Source organism: Protopterus annectens, chromosome 6.part1 (genome assembly GCF_019279795.1).
Source record: "Protopterus annectens isolate FY-2018-M chromosome 6.part1, PAN1.0, whole genome shotgun sequence".
NCBI lineage: Eukaryota > Metazoa > Chordata > Ceratodontiformes > Protopteridae > Protopterus > Protopterus annectens.
This window is the reverse complement of record NC_056738.1, coordinates 400,389,869-400,411,041: the sequence shown is the minus strand read 5'-3', so window position 1 is coordinate 400,411,041 and position 21,173 is coordinate 400,389,869. Positions and strand designations below refer to the sequence as shown.

General features: G+C 40.5%; 1 protein-coding gene across 1 annotated transcript in view; it reads right to left on the bottom strand.

Moving 5' to 3' along the window:
* The window catches only part of ZFPL1 (zinc finger protein like 1), a 630,942-nt gene that overhangs the window by 152,442 nt on the left and 457,327 nt on the right, over positions 1-21,173 (bottom strand). The window lies entirely within an intron of this gene.

Sequence of the window (21,173 nt, the reverse complement as noted above, 5' to 3'; positions counted from 1 at the left end):
ATTACCAGGGCAGGACAGTCCAAGGCACCTGGCAACCTCACGAGTACCACCTGCACATAAATGTCTTGGAGATGAGGGCCGTACTTCTAGCATTGCAAGCTCTACAGGACTCTCTTCCTACCGGGACCATTACAATTCAAACGGACAATATGTCAGTAGTGTGGTACATCAACAAGCAGGGCGGAACCAAGTCCTACCCCCTATGTCGAGAAGCACTCAGACTCTGGCAGTGGGCAATCTCTTCCCAATGGCTTCTGATCACAACGGACATCTCTGGGAAGTCCAACGTCATAGCAGACAGGCTGAGCAGAGCAATTCTCATGCTTCACGAGTGGTCTCTGAATCAAGTAGTTGCGGACCAAATATTCTACAAATGGGGCCAGCCTTGCTGCGACCTTTTTACCACCTCCTTCAACAGCAAATGCAACAAATTCTTCTCTCCCCTCCCACTTTCCGGACATTCCCCCAGAGACGCTCTAGTCCACGATTGGCCTCAGGGACTTCTTTATGCATTCCCTCCGTTTCCCCTTATTCCAAAACTGATACAGAAAGCTACTGTTTTGGGCTGCAAAATGATCCTCATTGCTCCTTACTGGCCTCAACAAACATGGTTCCCGTTCCTGCATCATCATCTTCTCAAGCAGCCTTGGACTCTGGACCCAGTTCTAGACCTTCTGATCCATCAATCGGGCAGGCTGCACCAATCCCTGCAATCTCTCCAGCTCACTGCTTTGGTTGCTCCACTTCCAACCTTAGCCAGGCTTCCAGATATCTCCCAGTCTGTGCGGGAAATTATTTTATCATCGTACAAGTCTACCACTAGAAAAACTTACGCTAGTAAGTGGAAACGTTTTTCTTCCTGGGCAGAGACTAAGAGTATAGACCCCTTTTCAGCCACTATACACCACATTTTGGATTTTCTTGCGGAACTCTTCAATTCTGGGTCCGCTTCCGCTACAATTAGAGTTCAGTTAGCTGCAATTTCAAATTTTCACATTGGCCTGTCGGGAAATAATATCATGCCGCATAAGCTGTGTAAAGCCTTTCTCAAAGGTACCACTCTGCTCAGGCCTCCAGTGAGAGATCCTCCACCTCCGTGGGATCTAAAGTTGATTTTTAGCTTCTCTAATATTGCTTCCCTTCGAACCTGCAGCTTCTTGTTCCCTGAAGTTTTTATCATGGAAAACACTCTTTCTGATAGTCATTACTTCAGCCAGAAGAGTTTCAGAACTGCAGGCTCTTTGTTCCCGTCCTCCGTACCTAGTGCTCCACAATGACAGGGTTGCTCTCAGGACTAATCCTTCCTTTCTTCCTAAGGTCTCTTCAGAAAAGAACTTTATTCAGTCCATAGACCTTCCGGTGTTTTTTCCCAACCACTCCAACAAGGCAGAATACAAATTGCATCAGTTAGATGTTCACAGGCAACTACGCTTTTATTTGCACAGAACGAAAGATATCAGGAAATCGGACCAACTTTTCCTTTCCTATGCTGATGGTAAACAAGGTCTTCCAGTCTCAAAAGTAACCTTGTCCAGGTGGTTAACTTCTGTCATCACATTTATCTATCAACTGAGGAATAAAGAATTACCTGTTAAACCAAAAGGTCACTCCACTAGAGCTTTAGCCACTTCTGTGGCTTTTCAGGCTAGGTTGCCCATGGAATCTATTTGTGCTGCGGCTACGTGGGCCAAACCACATACTTTCATTTCGCATTATAAGTTGGATTTGGTTTCCAGGAACAGAGCTGATTTTGGTTCCACTGTTCTGAAGAGGTTGTTCCGATGAGCCACCCAGGATTTTACGTGCTAGGGACACTGTCCCAACCAGCAAGAATGAAGGCGAGATAGACAACTTAACATAAAGAAGTTATGTACCTACCATAACGTTCCATATTAGTTGTCTTCTTCCCGCCTTCTTTCTTGCGTCCCACCCTCCATCCCCCTATCCTTGTAGACTGAAAAGAGTTCTTTATGGTTTTAGTTTGCTGGCTGAGTCTTCTCTATTCCTTTCTGTCTAGTAGCCTCTCTGGAGGTTTTATATATGCCAGGATAGGATCCTTTCCTTTATTATGTCTGCAGTTAGTCTTACCAAACGAGATCTGGGTATCTAGCGCCAGGCATCATGGGATATGGGGTGGCCTCGAGCCAGTATGCAGCTATCGAGCTCTGAAGATGGTCGAGTCGTAGCCGAGGATCGGCTCCGAACCCAACCAGCAAGAAAGAAGGCGAGAAGAAGACAACTAACATGGAACGTTATGGTAGGTACATAACTTCTTTTTCATCTAGAATTACATCAACTTTCCTATATAGTATATTTTTCTCATTCAAACTAATCTCACAATATACATCAGTATATAATATACCAAACATTTTTTCTACATAGGAATTAGTATTCATGATGGTCAAACCACCCCCTTTGCCAGGTTTCATGACTCTGATTGCCCTATTGTTGCATACATCTCTGACCAGTTTACTCTCATATATAGTTAAATTATTGTCCAAATCTGAATACTTTCTCTTGTTTTTAAGGAGCTTACGTATGTCATGTTCACACATTCTCTCAAATGTTTGTATTAAAGGGTTCAAGGGGGGTTAAATAAGCTAGTTTTTTTACACAGTTCATGATCTATAGAATTAAAAGACATTCCTTTAAATAAAAACTGTAAGTTTAACTTCCTTGTATAAAGCTTTAAATTAATTAATACTTCATCTAGTACTGCATTTCTACATGGGACAAAAGAAAGCCCTTTATCAAATACATCTGCCAATTTCTGGTCAAAAATAGAGTCAGTATAATTATAAATACTAAAATCACCACAGGTATTTTTTAAAATGTTGCATGTGTCATGAAAGCCCTCACTCACTACTTCATTACATACAAAATGTGCATCAGGAATTAAGTTTGGGGTCGTGAGGTTAAGTTCAAATGTTATAGAACTATCCAAGTCATTAGATACATTTAGTATATTTAATACATTTTCCCCCTCCCCTTGTGATTCCAATTGTAATAACCTGTACCCCCTCTCGGGTTCCTCAGTTGCTCGGACCTCCTCACAGGGGGATACTCTAAAGGGTCAGCGTGAAATTCATCAAAATTATCACCCCTGTTAACATCAGGGACATGCGGATTATCACTGACAGAATTATTGGTGTAAAATGTCTGTCTTTTTCCGTTGGGCATAGTCATTCTCATCTCTCTAATTTATTGTCCTTCTTCCATTTAAGATCACAAATATTATTGTCCACCCTTTTAAAAATATTGAAATAGTCATTTTGTTTGAGTTCAAATAACAAATCCGAATGTATACTGTCATCAAGAGTCTTTACCTTGGCTGATATGCCAAGTAACTTTCTTTCATTGTCTCTAATAAGACAGTCTAAAAGTTCACAGCCATGTTTATTAAATAATCCAAGAAGTTCAACATGTAATAAAGAGTCTTTGACTAACCCTGTTGGATACTTCCATGTGCGAAGACCTTTTGGAATTTCCTCTCTTCGCTTACACTCCCTTAAATAGTTGTTTTCTAGCTGTAATTTCCGATATTCCAATACACTTTTTTCAAATTGTTTTAGTAGGTCATTCAACGAGCCGTCACCTTCAGGACTTCGTTGTTCTGGGATAGAACGCCATTCACGTTCAGTCTCAAGCCACTGATTTAATATATCTCCTCCGTTGTAGGAAGTGGCGGCCCCCTGTTGTCAGAACTGGAAGCCATATGTAGATTAACCTCACCCGAATGGTTAGGTTGCGATCTGCATTCTTGCTGCCGTTGTGCTGGTGTAATGCCACTAAAAACATTCTCTGCCTCATCTCCATGGTCATCCGACCTAGCAGGACGCAGGGGCAACTCTTTTGTAGGTTGTTGGATCAATCTACCTATTAAGAGTGCTAAATTCTCCACCGTTAAGTTCAAAGTCTGTAATGACTGTGCTAGTGTTGCAATGGTAGGTGGTTCACTAAGCACTGCTCCTTCCATGCCAAACAACTCACAACGTGTAAAGAAACAGCAAACTAAATAACCAGTACTAGAAGAAGCAAGCCAGGATCCACGAACCAATACTTATTGAGCTCTTTCATTTTTTGGAATAAAAAACTTCATCAGAATGAGGAGGGATATATAGCCTAACTGTGCACAACTGTTTAGATTTGTTAAGTTGCAGGGTTCCTATTAGGATTTCAGCATTGGCAAATGATGGGAGTGCTTTCTGGAAGGATAGTATTGTCAGACAGTCTGCATATATTAAGGATACCCCACTTCCTTTTTTGTTGATTCTATCATCCCTTAGTATGTTATAACCTGGGGATGTTATTTCAATATCTTGGACTTGGGGTTTTAGCCAGGTTTTGGTGACTGCTAGGATATCAGGCATTTTGTGTTAGCCATGCATGGAAGTCTGTCATTTTGTTACAGATACTACAAATGTTTATGGTTGCTAAGAGAAGGTCTTTAGAAGAGGGGGTTTGGTTGAGGATAGTTGTGTATAGGGGTCTTGGGTTGGGATGGATGTCACCAGATAAGAATATTCTGTTCTGGATGTAAGGGGAGTGTTTTGGAAGAATGTTTTTTTTTTTATTTTAGGTTGCTAGATGGTGGTAGATATTCTTATTTATGGTGGTATAGGGCAGTATTTTTAGTTTTGAGAAATGTATGAAATGGCATTCGAGTAGGATGGATGATACACTATGGAAGTTATGTAATGGTTTGTCACTACATACAGGAGATGTTATAGATATAATAGTTGTGGGGTGAAGTCTAGGTTTGGGGGAGGGAATAAGAATTAGCAGGTTAAGGGCAAGAGTTAGATTGAGGTGAGATGAGTATGCAGTGAGTGCCATACTTGTAGAATGGGTTTAGAAAAGAAAAATATTTTGGAATGTAAAATGTAAAAGTTATGGGTGGGGTTTGGGGAGGAGGTTGGTGAGGGGGAGGGTTCAGTCAGAAGTGCTAGGTACAATTTGATTGGAAGGGTTGAGTTGCTGCTGCCTATAAACCTGGGGAGTGCAGGGGTATGTGGGAAAGGGGGTAGGGTAGAGGAGCGGAGTGAGCCTGAAGGGCGAACGGATGCCTGCCCAACAGCTGCGGAGATAAAAATTATCAGTGAGATCTGGAACTGAAAACAGTAGAACGGTAAGTGGGAGCTGTGAATGCTAGTTTTGGGGGTGATTTGTTTCTACAGCAGCAATATGCTACGTTCTGTTAGCAGGACTTTGAGCAGGGAGATGCTGATTCAATTAGAGTCTCCATGGAGAAAAAAACGGCTTGAGTGAGCTTTTTAAGACTATGGAATGGCTTCAAAGAGCTGTGTTTTACTGCCACCTAGTGGCAGAAAGTGAGAAGGCAAGTGTGTATGCCACTTAGTCTAGGTAGTACAATGGCAATAAATACAGTTATTTCCATGAATTACCATAGGAAATACACCTACATTAGCTTAAAAGTAAGGTTTCAACTCTTTTCTGTGGCTCTGAACATATGTAGCTGAGGGAGAATAAAGCAGACAGCGAGATGAATGGAATCAGCTGAAGGGAGGGATGGACCTGCAAGGGGCGAGCAGCCATTTAAACCTCAAGAAAAAAATAAAAACAGAGAGTTTAAGAAGGTTGTTAGGGGTGTACACAAAGTAGGTTACATGAGAAGATTGTTAGTGGTGCAAAATATAGACACTAAGTAGGTAGTCTGGTAAGAGGGGAGGCAGAGACAGATGTGAAATAAGTGTGGCAGAGCACAAGAAAGTAAAACAAAGAGCTACAGTCAGCAGACATAGAGTAAAGGTAGCAGTTAAGCAGGTAATATCAATATAGTACATGTGCCAAAACACTACAATTGCAGGATACTCAGTTAAAACAGTGTATGAGAGTGAGACAAAAAAAACTACACTGTACACAGCAGAAAACATACATAAGCTAGATAACTGCATAAAGAGTATTAGTAGCAAAGTAACAGTTTGCATAATAATACAACTATTGGCTTATGTCGAGGGCAGTACCTTCGTGATTGAAAGGTAAGAGGTATGAGAGATATTTTATTCTGTCAATGTATGAATATAACAGAGAAAGCAAAAGAGAAAAAAAGGTAAAAGTTATAAAGTTAAAACAAATTCATGAGCCCACCGCATGGTTGGGATGTAGACTGTAATTTGCGAAAACAAATTCATGAGCCCACACCAAACAAGTTCATTTGTCCACAGCATTACTGGGATGTACCAAATCAAATACAGCAAGTGCTCTTACACTGGCAAGCTTTAAGACTTTGAGTCTTTATTAAGTGTGCCAAATCACTCCACAGTTTCAGGAAAAATGTAGAAATGTTACTGAGGATAAGTGGTTAACTTTAGAAATCTGGCAGCTGGAAAACCCAAGCGGTCAAGGCAGAAGCAGAGGGAGGGGTAGAGAAAATGTTAGATCATTTAGAAAAATTGCTAGCCAAGGGGAACAAGGTGCAGTTTGGTTGCCAACCACGAGCTGGCAGTGACCCCTCCAGCTTCATCTAACACATCTTGCTTCAGTTGTGCAGAAGCAGCACATTGGAGAGGGGAATCCCCACACAGGCAAATGCAGAGAGTCCAAGATACTTGGATTGAATGGCAACCAAGTTAAAATAATGTAGTTTTTCCAAGACCACAGCCTCAGATTGGAGGAAGTCAAGAAGCTCCATACTGACTAGGTCAAGCAAATAACACAGAAGCAAATTTTAACCATCTACTGCCAGCAGATCAAAATGGACTCTACGTTAAGATCAAAATAAATTAAAAGAAAAGCACCTTTCCTGGTGGACATTGGAGTCACTAGTCAGTGTAAAAATTACTTCAGATAGTCAGATACAAGTATCAGAGCAAGGCAGTCGGAGTTACAAATATAACGGTTACGTATCTTGTTTCAGAACCCATCCCCATTTCTTTTGGTCCAATGAAAGAAAAGCATTCTTTTCTTTTGAGTACAACTGCACCAGTAAATCTGCTAGGAAGAGATTTGTTATGCAAGCTGGGTTCTACTATTTACTGTTACCCAGAAGTGCTGTTTGAAAATGTTCTGACAGAATCAGATGAGGAAGCTTTGACAGTTTTAGCAGAAGGTGAGGAATACGCTGTTGGAAGCATACACAGATGGAAAGTTACTACAGCAGGTACCTGCCAACTTGTAGGCAAAGCATGCAAATGAACTAAGTATACTGAAATCAGCAGAACCAGTAAAAATAAAATTAGACCCATCAAAACCTCTTTCTAGAGTGCCATGATATCCACTAAAGCCCGAAGCAGAGCAGGGAATCAAACCTGTAATTCAGCCTATGATACAGCAAGTAATAATAATAGGAGTTAAAAGCCCTTATAACAGTCCTATTTTTTTCCAGTTAAAAAGGCAGGAAAGGATACTTAGATATGTACAAGACTTAACACCTGTAAATAAATTATTGCCTACTTTTCCTGTTGATCCAAATCCACCACCAATACTGCATTGCATACCACCTACAGCTAGTCAGTATTCTGGCATACATTTATGTTCTGCATTCCTTTCTATACCTGTTCAACCTGACAGTCACTTTCTGTTTACTTTTACTTATCAGGAACAGCAATATACCTCTACATGGTTGCCACAAGGATATACTGAAACTTCATTATTTTCTCAAATTCTAGAAAAAGATTTGGAGAATGTGATGTTCCTGGGTGGGTCTGTGTTAATACAATATGTAGATGATTTACTAATGGCATCAAACTCCTTTCAGCAATGTCAGCAGGATACTTTGCATCTTCTGACTTTCCTTGCAGAAAAGGGACAAAGTGTCTAGAGAAAAACTACAACTCTGGTCATCTCAGGTACATTATCCTGGTCATTTAATATCACAGGGTAGCAGGCTAGTGTTACCATATCATATTCATATAATATCTAAGGCCCCACATCAGACTACTCAGCAACAGCTTAGGTCTTTCCTATGTATGACAGATACTCCAGACAGTGGATCCCTAACTATGCAGAAATTTCAAAACCTTTGACAAATCTTTTAAAGCAGCATACACCACAGACTCTCCTTTGCAACAGTGAAGAGGAAAATTCATTTCATAATTTTAAACAAGCTCTAGCTACTGACCCATCTTTAGGGTTACCAGACTATGATAAGACTTTATTCTGTCATGAAAGAAATGGATTTGCTCAATGAGTACTTGCACAAAAACATGGGGACAGCTATTACCCATTAGCTTATTACTGCATGGAACTTGATTCTGTTGCAAAAGGTTTTCCACCCAGTTTAAGGGCAGTTGCTGCTGCTGCCATTCTAGTTAATCTTGCACAATCGCTGTTGCTCGGGCAAGATCTCACAGTAACTGTCCCTCATTCTGTATCATCACTTTTGCTTAAAATGAAAACTTAACCACTATCAACTGCACATCTATCCTGTATCTCTTTTGCCTACTGCTGATGATGGTGAAGCGCATGACTGTGTGTGTCTAATTATTTGCTTTCTCCTAGGAAGGACTGCAAGGATACTGCTATACCCAATGCTGATCTGAACTTGTTCGTGGATGGCTCATGTGAAAGAAATCAAAGAGACCAACTGACTGCAAGAATAGCCGTCTGCACCGAAGAGACAATATTGTAGCAATAAAGATTAGCGGATGTTCACTCTGCTCAAATAGCCGTGTTATTAGCTTTGCAAAATGTCTATGAGTTAGCCAAAGACAAGGTGGCCAATATTTGTGCAGACAGCCATTATGCTTTTGGGATGGTAGATGATTTTGGGCAACTTTGGAAAGAGAGGGTTTTTGACCTCTTCAGGAATACAAATTAAAAATTCAGGGTACATAAAATCATTGTTAAATGCACTTCTACAATCTAAAAGGCTGTCTGTAATCAAATGTCCACATCAAAAAGGCCAATATGTTGTAAAAAAAGGGTAGCAATTAGCACACCAAGGTGCTAAACAAGCAGTAGTAGATTGTTTCAAAAATCTGTTTATGGTGATGATAAACTGCAACAGTAATGATGAGTTTGATTTGAAAAGTTGCCATGCTTTCCAGCTGAAGCATCACAGAAAGAAGTTCAGAGGTGGCTCAACGATGGATGTAGAAAATCCTCTGACGCCATATGGCCACATCTGGTTGGCTGACTGGTGATGCCTGCCTCTTTGCTACCTTACCTGGTAAGGGCATATCAACTAAATGCCCTTACATGTAACACAGCTTTATTTAATCAAATTACTCAAAGTTGGTATGCCTCTCATGTCTCCTCTTTAATACTTCAGTATTGTTCAAAATTGTGGGATATGTCGAGTATAAAGTAAGTAAAATGCCAAATTAAGGCTGCATGTTTACCTCTATCCTGAGGAACTTTTGTTACCATGCAGCTGGACTTCATTTAGATGCCTAGGACTAATAATTTACAATTTATTTTGTTGGTGGTGTGTATGTTCTCAGCAAGGTTGGAAGCTTATCCCCTGTCACAAAGCTGGTGCATTAACAGTAGCTAAACTTCTGTATTCTTTTATACCGAGATTAGGTATATCATGTAATATCAATACTGACCAGGGAACACATTTTAATAATTATTCACTTAAAGGATTGTGCATACATTTTAATACTAACTTGAGTCTGCACTGCACCAACCATCCACAGTCATCTGGATTAGTGCAAAGGGTAAACAGAACCATTAGGAATAAAATTTCAAAGATTTGTGCTCAAACGCACTTAGTAGCCCGCAGGCCTACCCTTAGCATTGAGTATGAGGGTCTCACTAAATGCCACCAGGAAGTTGAGTCCATATGATGTATTACTGGGAAGGCCGATGCCCCTTCCACCTACACCTCTAGTGGGAAATGCCGAATTAACCTTGTCAGATGATGCCATGATTTCATACTGTAAGAACTTGATTCGGACTTTGCAGTAATATCATCAAACAGTAAGAGCACCATTACCAAATCCTCCTGACCAGCCCTGTTATCAACTACAGCCAGGTGATTGAGTTTATGTAAAAATTTTCCTGGAGAAGAACATCCGCAGCCCAAGGTGGAAAGGTCCTTTCCCGGTACCTGCTAAAAACCGGGACTGCTGTTCGCTGTGCAGGACTACCAACATGGATCCATTCATCTCATTGCAAGAAGGCTATACCATGTGGGGACACCAAATGATTCAATGCAGCCAATAGAAGGAGATAAATCATCTGCCCAGTGACAAAGTCAAGGTCAGTAGCACTCCATGATGAATCCAGTGACAACAGGTACCCTTGCTTGGTTTCTGCTGCGGTTTCCTTCTATAAACTGGTCGAGAGAAAACAGTTTCTTGCTGGTCCTTCAGAAATATGCCAAAAATTTAAACACAAACTGCTGGATATGTTCGCATATATCTCATCATTCTAAGGCAGGGATTCCTAGGATTCCAATCCCTGCATCACAAGTGTCATTTGAAAAGGACCTTAATGACATTAGTCTAACCTGGCATATATGTAACTGATTTTTCAAAGGTTGTGTCTCTTCATCTGGCAACCACACACCATGGAAACACATGGTATGCCAGAAATGGGACTGCACCAGTGTCAAAGCAAATGTAATGACAGCAGGCGTGCGAGTGTGGTAGACTCTTTGCACTTAAAAAGTTATGGCTGGAGGAGTGGCATGGGTGTGATAATTGACCGTTAATACAGCTGTGGTGATTGTGCCTACCCCTGGTTGCCTACAAACTGGTCTGGATGTTCCTTTGTAGGATATATTATTCCTGCTATTCAACATTTCAAAAACCCACCATCAAGTAGACAATCCACTGGGCAGAGCAAGTATTTTCAATTTTTAATCATGGGCATGGAGTGCAAAGGACAATGACTGAAATCACAATGCTTGCTCAGAATCTACAAGAGGTGGCCAACGAACCTTTGCATAACATCACAGTGGGCAAATTGAGACATGACTGAAATGCGAACTGTGATGTTACAGAATTGAATGGCATGTGGGAAAATGTGTTATGGTCTGATGAGACCAAGGTTGAACTTTTTGGTCACAATTCCAAAAGGTATGTTTGACTCAAAAACACCACTTTGCATCACCAAAAGAGCACCATCCCCACAGTGAAGCATGGTGGTGGCAGTATCATGCTTTGGCGTTGCTTTTCTTCAGCTGGAAGTGGGTTAGTCAAAGTGGAGAGAATTATGAACATTTCCAAATACAAGTCACTTTTTGCCCAAAACCTTCAGGCATCTGCTAGAAAGCTGAAGATGAAGAGGAATTTCACCTTTCAACACGACAATGACCCCAAGCATACATCCAAATCAACAAAATAATGGATTCACTAGGAAGAAGTTAAAGTTTTGGAACAGCCTAGCCAGAGTCCAGACTTAAATCCAATATAAAATCTGTGGGGTGACTTGAACAGATGTCCTCACTATTTGACAGATTTGGAGCGCTTTTGCAAGGAAGAGTGAGCGAATATTGACAAGTCAAGATGTGCCATGCTGATACACTCCTACCCAAGATGACTGAATGCTGTAATGAAATAAAAAAGGTGCTTCAACAAAGTATTGCTTAAGGTTGTGCACACTTACGCAACCAGCTTATTGTATGTTTTTTACTGTTTATATTTTTTCCTAATAGATTTGTTTTTCAATTGAATTGTACAGGTTATAGGTCACATTAAAGGTGGGAAAAGTTTTGGAATGATTTATCTGTCATCATAATCCCACTCTCCTCCCACTTCCTCCCATTCCTCTCTCCTCCATGAGGACTGAATTCATTAAACACTGACAGGCATTTCAGTTTCAGACTTCATATCCTTCAGAAAATATATGGTAACATAAGACCTTTGATGCTAGCAACTTGTAAGTTTATAAGAGCGATTTTTCATTTTTTCTCATTATTTTTGTGGCTTTGCCCCCACTGTTATTTTTGACTTTGTCCAGATTTTTTGTGCAAAGAGGTGGAGAGCTATGGCCTCCCCAGTCCTGAGAGGTCCATTATTTCCTAGTAAGTCGGACCATGGAGTGCATATTTGCACTTATTTACTGGGCTGTCTGATAAATTTGCTTTGTACTGGCTTAATTATTAGTATATATATATATTGTTTAAACTTTTGCTATAACATATGCACCAAGTTGAATATTTCAAAGTAGCTGTAGGATATTTAATTAGAGCAAATGCCTTGGAACACCTAGTCGATACCCCCACAAGAGGTGAAAATAGCTTGGACTACATGAGTAACCACTGCAGCATCCCTATACTATTATCCCCCCAGTAAGATCTGACCACAAAGCGGTCACTTACGAAGTCACCATCTCCCCCAACCCCACTCTTGCTAGGATCAGACAAAAGAATTCTCCAAAGCAGATTACAGCCTCCAGAGGGATGATATTAACAGCTTCACAGCCCTTCCCCCTCTGTAGGAACTGGCACCAATATAAAAAAACTACACCAAAGCACTATACAACCATTTATAAAGATGCATGGAATCAGGAATATTTGACAGGATTACATCTTCCTCCGGAAGGAAGTATAATCCTCTCTGGTGGACCTTTGCAATAAATAAACTCCATAACAAAAGGAAAAAATTTCTGTCCAAGACCAAGAAGGAGCAGATGCCCAATTGGAAGCAGTCTCCTTAGCCTGAACAAGCAAATAAGAGCACTAGTGAAATCCTCCAAACCAAACATTGAGTCCAAATTGGCCACATCTACTAGAGACAATCAATCGTAAGGCCTTCTTCACAGATGTCTGCAACCTGAAAGGAAGCACCCAGATCTGTTCAGAACTGGTGGTCAAGGAGACCATATATGCAAGTGCAGTAGATATAGCAAACTTGCTGGCTGACAAATTCAGCGAGAACTTTACACCTCTGCGCCCCAACAATTAATCAGGACATCCACAGTACTTGCCCCCTTCCCCTTATATCTATGGAACAGGTCATCACTGCTCTGTCAAAGGCAAAAAATACAGCCTCCATGGGACCAGAAAACATCCCAGGCTGCATACTACGTGAACTCAGGCAGGAAATTGCAGCACCATTAGGCATCCTGTTCAACCAAAGCCTGAGTACTGGCTTCATCCCAGCTGAGTGGAGTACAGATACTGTCATCCCTTTACACAAAAATGGAGCATCCACCAATATGTGAAATTATACAGCCATCAGCCTAACTAGCCTGATCTGCAAGGCCATGGAATGGATCATCATGGACCTCATTAACAAGGATATTGGCAACCTACAAGCACTTGATCAAACACCATTTGGCTTCATCAAGGGGAGGTTATGTCTACTAAATTTGGTCAACTTCTTTGAGATAGTCACCAAACCCATGGTCGAGGGCCAGATGCGGCACAGCACCTACCTTGACCTGTCCAAAGCCTTTGACACTATTCCCCACTTGGGCATAATAGATAAACTCTCTCAACTAGGCATCAATCGATATGTTACCAGATGGGTAGCAAACTGGCTCACTGATAGAATCCACATAGTAAAAATACGCAAAACAACCTCAAGCAGTAGGCCCGTAACAAGGGGCGTGCCCCAGGATTTGGTCTTGGGGCCTATGTAATTTGAGATATATTTTTCTGAGGTGCAGGCCAAAACCGGTGTGCTCTGGCTGTCCAGGTTTGCAGATGACTGCAAGCTGGGTGCTGTCATCAATTCCCCTAGTGATGTGGACATCCTCAAAGAGGGTTTCACTCAGACAAATGACTTATCTAAGAAACATGGCCTCAAGCTGAAGACCAAAGAATGCATCATTGTCCCCTTTGGGGAGAGTAACGTCCCAACTAATTATCACATTAATAACAATGTCCTAAGCATGTAATGAGTCATGAGCACCAAGGTTGATAACCTGACTTTTGACCACCCTGTTGCTTCCATTATATGGAAAAGCCTTGTACATGGCCCACCTCATAAGTCAGGGTATCTCATCCAGGGAGAAGGAGGTCATATCATCCCTGTATTCTTCCCTCATAAGGGCCATTATTGAGTACAATGCCCTGTTTGGCTTGTACCTCTCAAAGCACATGCAGCAGCTGGAGAGGAAATAGAGGTTCCTCACCAGGAGAATCCAGGGCCTTAAACATCTACCATACACAGACAGGATAAAACCCCTATCCCTCTAAACAGTCACATTAGACTCCTAAGAGGTGACCTCTGTCTGGCATACAAGGCGATTACGGACCACGCCTTGATGGGACTACTGCATATCCACAAGTCAAGATCCACCCCAGTAATCTACACACGCAGCCTCAACCTGGTCTGTGACATCAAGAAGACTAGTTGGCAGGACACATTTGTGTCCTAGAGACTCCCTCATCTATGGAATAGACTCACCCTCCACATCAAGAAGAGTACCTCTTTAACCCTTTTTAAGCTCAACTGGGATAATTGGATAAGAAACAGAAAATATACCCCTGGGATTCCACCCCTGTTCCTGCTGGACAGAGGCATTGGGTGCTGATCTGTCTAAATATGGGCTAAACTCTCGGCTAGCCTAATAAGGGCCTCAGAGCCTAGTAACCTCCTTTGTGTATATTATTTCAGGAATATTACATATAAAATACAACTTATGTAGTATGTAATAATACCTTCGTACCTTACACACATTTATACACACACAGACATGCACAGGCAAACAGTCGAGCAACAGACAGCATCATTTATGTATATATATATATATATATATATATATATATATATATATATATATATGTAAATATAGAAATAGATGCAACGGTAAGGTCGGATCTTACAACTGTCTTGTTGAAAGTAAGTACTGAACCTGACTCCCGCACAGGAGCAACAAAACTGAAAAAAACAAAGCTAACTTCAGACTACTATGCAATGGTACAAAACATATTACACCTCCTGACTCCTATGCAGAGGTATACTCAGATGTCCTGTACAAACATTTAAGCAGCTGAGTAGACTCCATTTTACCTGACTCCTGAAAAAACACGACACCCTGGTTCACCTGAAATATAAACAGATTATATAACAAGAGAAAGAATGGATATCAAAGAAAAAGAGGGACGTGACTCAGTAGAGGAAGAATTCCCTCCTCAGCTTGAACAAGCAAATCAGAAATCTCATGAAATCCTTTAAAGCTAAGTATGAAGCTAAAATAGTGTCTCCAGCTGAGGATAATCATAAGGCATTCTTTAATTATGTCCAAAACTGAAAATGGAATGTCCAGCTTTGTGAAGAAGAGGTAATAGACGGTACCACTCATACTGCACTGGAGGAAATCACCCACCCTCCTAGCTGACAGATTTGGTGCAAACTTCACTCGTCTGGCCCTGTCGTCCATACCCAAAGCCTACCCAACACCAGTCCTCTGCCTAGTATCTCTAGAAATCAGGTCTCACTTGAGCTCTCCAAGGCCAAAAACATGAGCTCATTGGGGCAAGATAACATCCCAGGACGCTTATTAAGCAATCTAAATCAAAACATATCAGACCCACTTACAAATCTCTTTAACCATAGCCCGAGAACTCTCTTTATTCCACTGGAGTAGAGAACAGCAACAGTAATCCCTTTGCACAAATGGGGGCCATTTACAGACCCTGGGAACTATAGACCCATGTCTCACCAGTCTCAGCTGCAAGGCCATGGAAAGAATCATCATGAAACTGAGCAAAAGGGAGTGTATAAATACTTGAGAATTGATGAAGGATCAGTAATAAAACATGAACAAATGTGAATAAAACTCAGCAAGGAATGCTTTAGAAGACATCATTGACATCTAGGAACAAGATCCAAGCTAAAAACCAATTTGCTCTTCCTGTCCTAACTAACAGTTTTGGAGTGATTGACTGCCCTCAAAAAGATAAATTAGATATTAAAACAAGGATACTTCAGGCTCACGAAATGATTTATAAAAATCAGCGTATACTAAGATTATATATTCCCCGTTCGGAAGGAGGGATGCACCTCCTTGAAATTGATTACATGTATAGATCTGCAATCGTGGGACTCCACACATATCTACTCATCTCACAAGATCCAAAAGATACTTCTCTGCTTAATCTAGCAGAAGCATATAGACGTCAAGCAGGAATGGAAATCAAACCAGAAGTAGATAGAAATCAGGCAGCAACTGAATGTGCCAAAAAACAAAAGAAAGAATATAAGATAAAGGTTCACATGAGAAGGCTAGAAATGTGGAAAAAGCATAAATATAGTTGCAAATATAGAAAACTTCTGAAAGAACCTCATGCTGATCAGGAACAAATGCAGGAATGGTTAAGGAGAGGTGAATTCAAATCAAGAAATGAAAGGTTAATATTGACAGCCCAAGATAGTGGGCTATGTACATGCTGGTTTACAAAGTCCATTGAACATGTGGGAGAAACACACAAATGTAGGTTTTGTAAAACTGAATTGGAAACAGTCACACACCTTGTTGCGACACACTAATGACAGGAGGACTGTTTACTGAAAGGCAAAATAATGTGGCAAGACTATTGCACTGGGGATTGTGCCAACATTATGGTATCAACATGGCTAAAAAACACTGGAAACATGAGCCACAAAACATCATAGAAAATGATGAAGCGTGTATCACATGGGATCATCCATTACCAACAGTTCAAAAGATCGATGCTAGAAAACCGGATATAGTGGTCCAAGAAAAGAAGACAAAAGTAACATTGATCATTGAAGTTGCCACACCCAGTGACTACAGTGTCTTACGTACAGAGTAACACAAAGTCATAAAATACCAGGATCTGCAGGCAGAAATGAGAGCAATGTGGAAGAAAGACACCCAGACAATTCCAAAAGTTGTAGGCGCAACAGGCCTGATAACATATCTAAATACGATTGTAGATTCTTTTTTAACAATCCATGTAACCCCATATGAATTGCAGAAGGAGTCATTACTGGGCGCATTGCGGGTACTGCAAAGAGCACTTCTGGCTGACAATGACAAAGATTAAAACAATACTAATTTCATGAACTTTAATCATAGTTTGACTTAGGAATGGGGTCCATTCTCGTCATGGTATTAGAAACCCAAAAGACTTGGAGAAATTAAAAAATGGAGACCCCTTATCAACAAGGACATAAGCAACCTTCAAACTGTAGACCCAATCTAATTTTGTTTCATTAAGGGTAGATTATTCTTACTAAACTTGGTGGACTTCATTGAGAAAGGCACCAAAGTCCTGGCTGAAGGTAAGACAGTGCATACCACCTATATTGACCTGACCATGGCTTTTGACACAATCCCCCACTCGTTTCAATGAAGAACTCCGAATTAGGGATTTCTGGCTAAAAGTATTAACATCTTTACCATAAGATTTAGCCATGAGTAAGAACTATTTATATGAGCACCCCAAACAGACACCAGCCTGGTTAATAGGAAAAAAACAATACTCCTACTTAGGAGTGAACCTGCAAGCTATCCTAAAAGCTATGAACCAGTAACTTCCCTTCTGACGAAACTATACACTGGAATTTATGCTGACAGTTTATAGATGAGCAGAAAGTGGCAATATACTGTTTGAAAGCACACAAATGAAATGGCAGGAATTCTGTGGAAGTCTGGTACTGCAAAACATAGGTAGAAAGGTTCTGACAGTGTTATTGCTCAGAGTGGCATCACCACCAGGACATTCTGCAAGTTAGGAAGGATGAAGTCAGATATCTCAAATACTGAGTATCTCAAATACTGAAAGAATATAGTCACTAGATGGCTGAGACTACACATTATACAGTTTGAAGTGTTTCAGGGAAGGACATAGAAAAGTAAAGGGGACAGAGAAGTAATGGAAAAAAAAATCAGGATGCTTCTCAGTGGCTTTATGAAAAGCAAAGTTTTAGACCACGATGGAAAGGTTAAATGGTCTCTTTTTATGAAGATTAAATGGCATCATGTCTTTAAGTGATATAAGAGAGGATTTAGAGGATTCTGAACTAGACTCTATCCTCTATCGCTTCTGTCTCTCCCCTTGTTTACTACCAAGGAAAAAGTATTGCTAAAGCAATATAAAGCCAGAATCACTATCCAGATGTAAATCCATATTCTAATGTTCTTAAACTCCTTAACCTCACACCTTATATGTCAGCCATTTTTCCAAGTAGTATAATTAGATTGTGTTATTTACTCTTAAATGGTTAATTATCTTAATGATGTTTTTGTTCAGCTCATTTACTGTATTACTAGTTTGGATTAATAATAACCAAAATTTCTGCTGTAAATAATCTTTCGCAATTATGATTGTATTCTCCACAAGTTGTACTGTAACAATGTATTTATTAGTTTTATATATAAATATATATGTTTTTTAATTGCTGGACCTTTTCCCACTAGGCATCCACTGAAAATAGTTTGCTGACTAAGTCACATTTTCCCAGTCACCAAATGTCAATTAAACTATAAATAAGTAAGTCGCTAAGCACTTGACAGATTAGTCATTCTGGGAATGCTGGGTGATGCTTCCTGAAACCTATTTACTTAGTCCAGTGTTTTAGAAAGTCAGGTTAGCTAATATGATTTTCTCTCATATCACTTCGCAAGTAAACAATGTTGGAATACAAAGGTAACTCAAACAGAGGTAGATTACATGCAGTAAGTGAAACATAACTGCATAATGCATTTCTGTTCTTTAGTGGTTGTCATAAGACAAGAGGCAGGCAATGATGTAAGGTAAAGTGAAAGACTTAGTTGGACCATGTTGTGACTTTGGTAACAGACATAGAAAAATATGTAAAGGTTAACAGCAGAGAAATCGTTTCCATTCACACACACATACATACATACTCCTTTTATGCACGCACTCTTCGTTCTCTCCTGCATTGTGCACTCTTAACTCATATACTCATACTCAGTCTTTTCTGAATTCACACAGACATACACACTGCTTTCACGCACTCACAGTTCATTCTCATGTATTACTTGCTCTTTTTCATGCACACACTTTCACTGTCACTTCTACATTCAGAAACACTTACATACTGCTTTCATGGACGCATTCACTCACAGACATGCACACAAAAACACTAACCTACTCATACACCATGCCTTGTTTTTCCTAATCAGCCGAACATGGAATGTCTGAAAATGTTTGTGTGCGGCCGGTAGTAAAGCTGTCTGTTGGATCATTTAACTGGTCCTGACATGGAACAAATGACCTCCTATAAGAAAAAAAAGTGCAAGTTCCATAAAGCATTTGGGAGGATGTGGAGCTAACAACTGGCTGAAACCCTATCCAGACAAACTGCATCTTTATAAAGTTACCGATTAAACTTTTTGTAACCATCAAGTCTGAAGCAGAAAGCATAGTCGGTAATGTGTGTATGAAATGCACTAGTAAGGAGTGAAAACCACTTAGAAACAGAGTTGAATTTTCAGGTAAAAGCAAAAGAAAGTTAAGTTACACACAAATTACTTCCGATGATTGAGGGGACAGAATCAAACAGGAAAACTTTATTTGTGCATAAATGCTGGATTAACAACTGGTCTTATTTCAGTAGTTGTAACCCCCCCCCCCTTTATTTGTGGCTCAGTCGTGATCGAGTGTCTGGAAAGGTTTGAGAGGCACAGTGAGGAGGTAAGAATACCTCTTAGCTGCGGCTGCTATTGATCACATCACTCTGAGACCTAACTCAGTGTATGTTTTTATCTGTCTCTTACACACACACACACACACACACACACACACACACACACACACACACTTTCTGCTTTCATGTAGGCAGAATTCATTCACAAACGCAGACACTCACAGAAATTTATTTTTATTTGGCTCATTTGAATTTTACACTCAGTAAACAGCAAAACCGCTGCTTAGGGAGTGTAAAATAATCGCTCAATGAACATGCCTCGCTGTCTCATACTGGATCTCAATACTCACTCTGTCATACACACAAAAGCAGTCCGTTCTGCATTCACACACACACACACACACACACACACACACACACACACACACACACACACACACACACACACACAAATTCTGCTTTCATGCACGCACTGCTCATTCTCTCCTGCATTGCTCTCTCGCTCTCATACATAGAAAGTCTTTTCTGCATTCACACACACATACTTTCTGCTTTCATGCACGCATTCATTCACACACAAACAGACAGAAACAGAAATGCACTTATATGCACACACACTTACTGGAGTAGGGTGTTTGGGGACCATTATTGTGTACATTTATGCATTTGGAAATGGGAAACGGCGAAAACATGAACAATTATTCATAATGCATTTGGGGAAGAACACCATGGACTGATTTGTCAGCAGTTTAAAAAATGCAATGTACTTACCAAATCAGTAATAGCAGCTTGTCTATTTGGAAACACTTTGGCTGCAGTTTCACCGGAAGTACTTGCTTCGATACAGTTTTTACTCCTGACAGAAACAGTAGTCATTAGAGAGTTCCACAACAAGTTTTGCACTGATTTATAGCAGCTGTTAAGCGGCCCAACCTCGATAATGCCTATGTCACAATGTGGGTGGGACATTAGGAGAGAGGAAGTACAGTTGTGTACACTTACCATAAATGCAGATGCTCGAGTGAATTCACTGTTGCAGTCATTACATTTGGGTAATCTGCTGGCAGGTTGCCCTCAGTCGGCCTGAATTCCAAAGTCTTGGGTCCTGCATCGGTTGCCGTCTTCTCTTCCATGACGTCAGGTTGTCAGGGGTATAAAACATGCAGCCAACGCCATTTTCTTTAGTTTTTCTTGCCCCCGATGTCAGGTGCCCCCAAAAAGGTAGCAATATTTTATATATATATATATATATATATATATATATATATATATATATTCATGCATCAATATAAACTTTACCTTCATCTACAAGCAAATACACCACATAGATTGTAGAAGATAGAGAAGGAAAGATAAACTTTAGAATGACAGGGGGATGGCGGGAGGGTAACCTGGACTGCAACAGTGAATACACTCGAACATCTACATTTATGGTAAGTGTACACAACTGTACTATGTTCTTCGTGTTTCACTGTTGCAGTCATTACATTTGGGTAGAATCCCAAAGCTATGGTTGGGAGGTTGGAGCTAAACAGCATTAGGTATGGCTATAAGGCCCTGCAGTACTGCAGTGGCAAAGCCTGCCCTGGACATAGAGTAGAGAGGCAAATGGTAATGCTTTGTAAAGGTGTGAACAGAACTCCAAGTAGCAGCCTTTATAATGTCTTTGGTTGGTACTCCTCTGAGAAAGGCTGCTGAAGTAGCTGCAGCTCTGGTGGAATGAGACCTAAT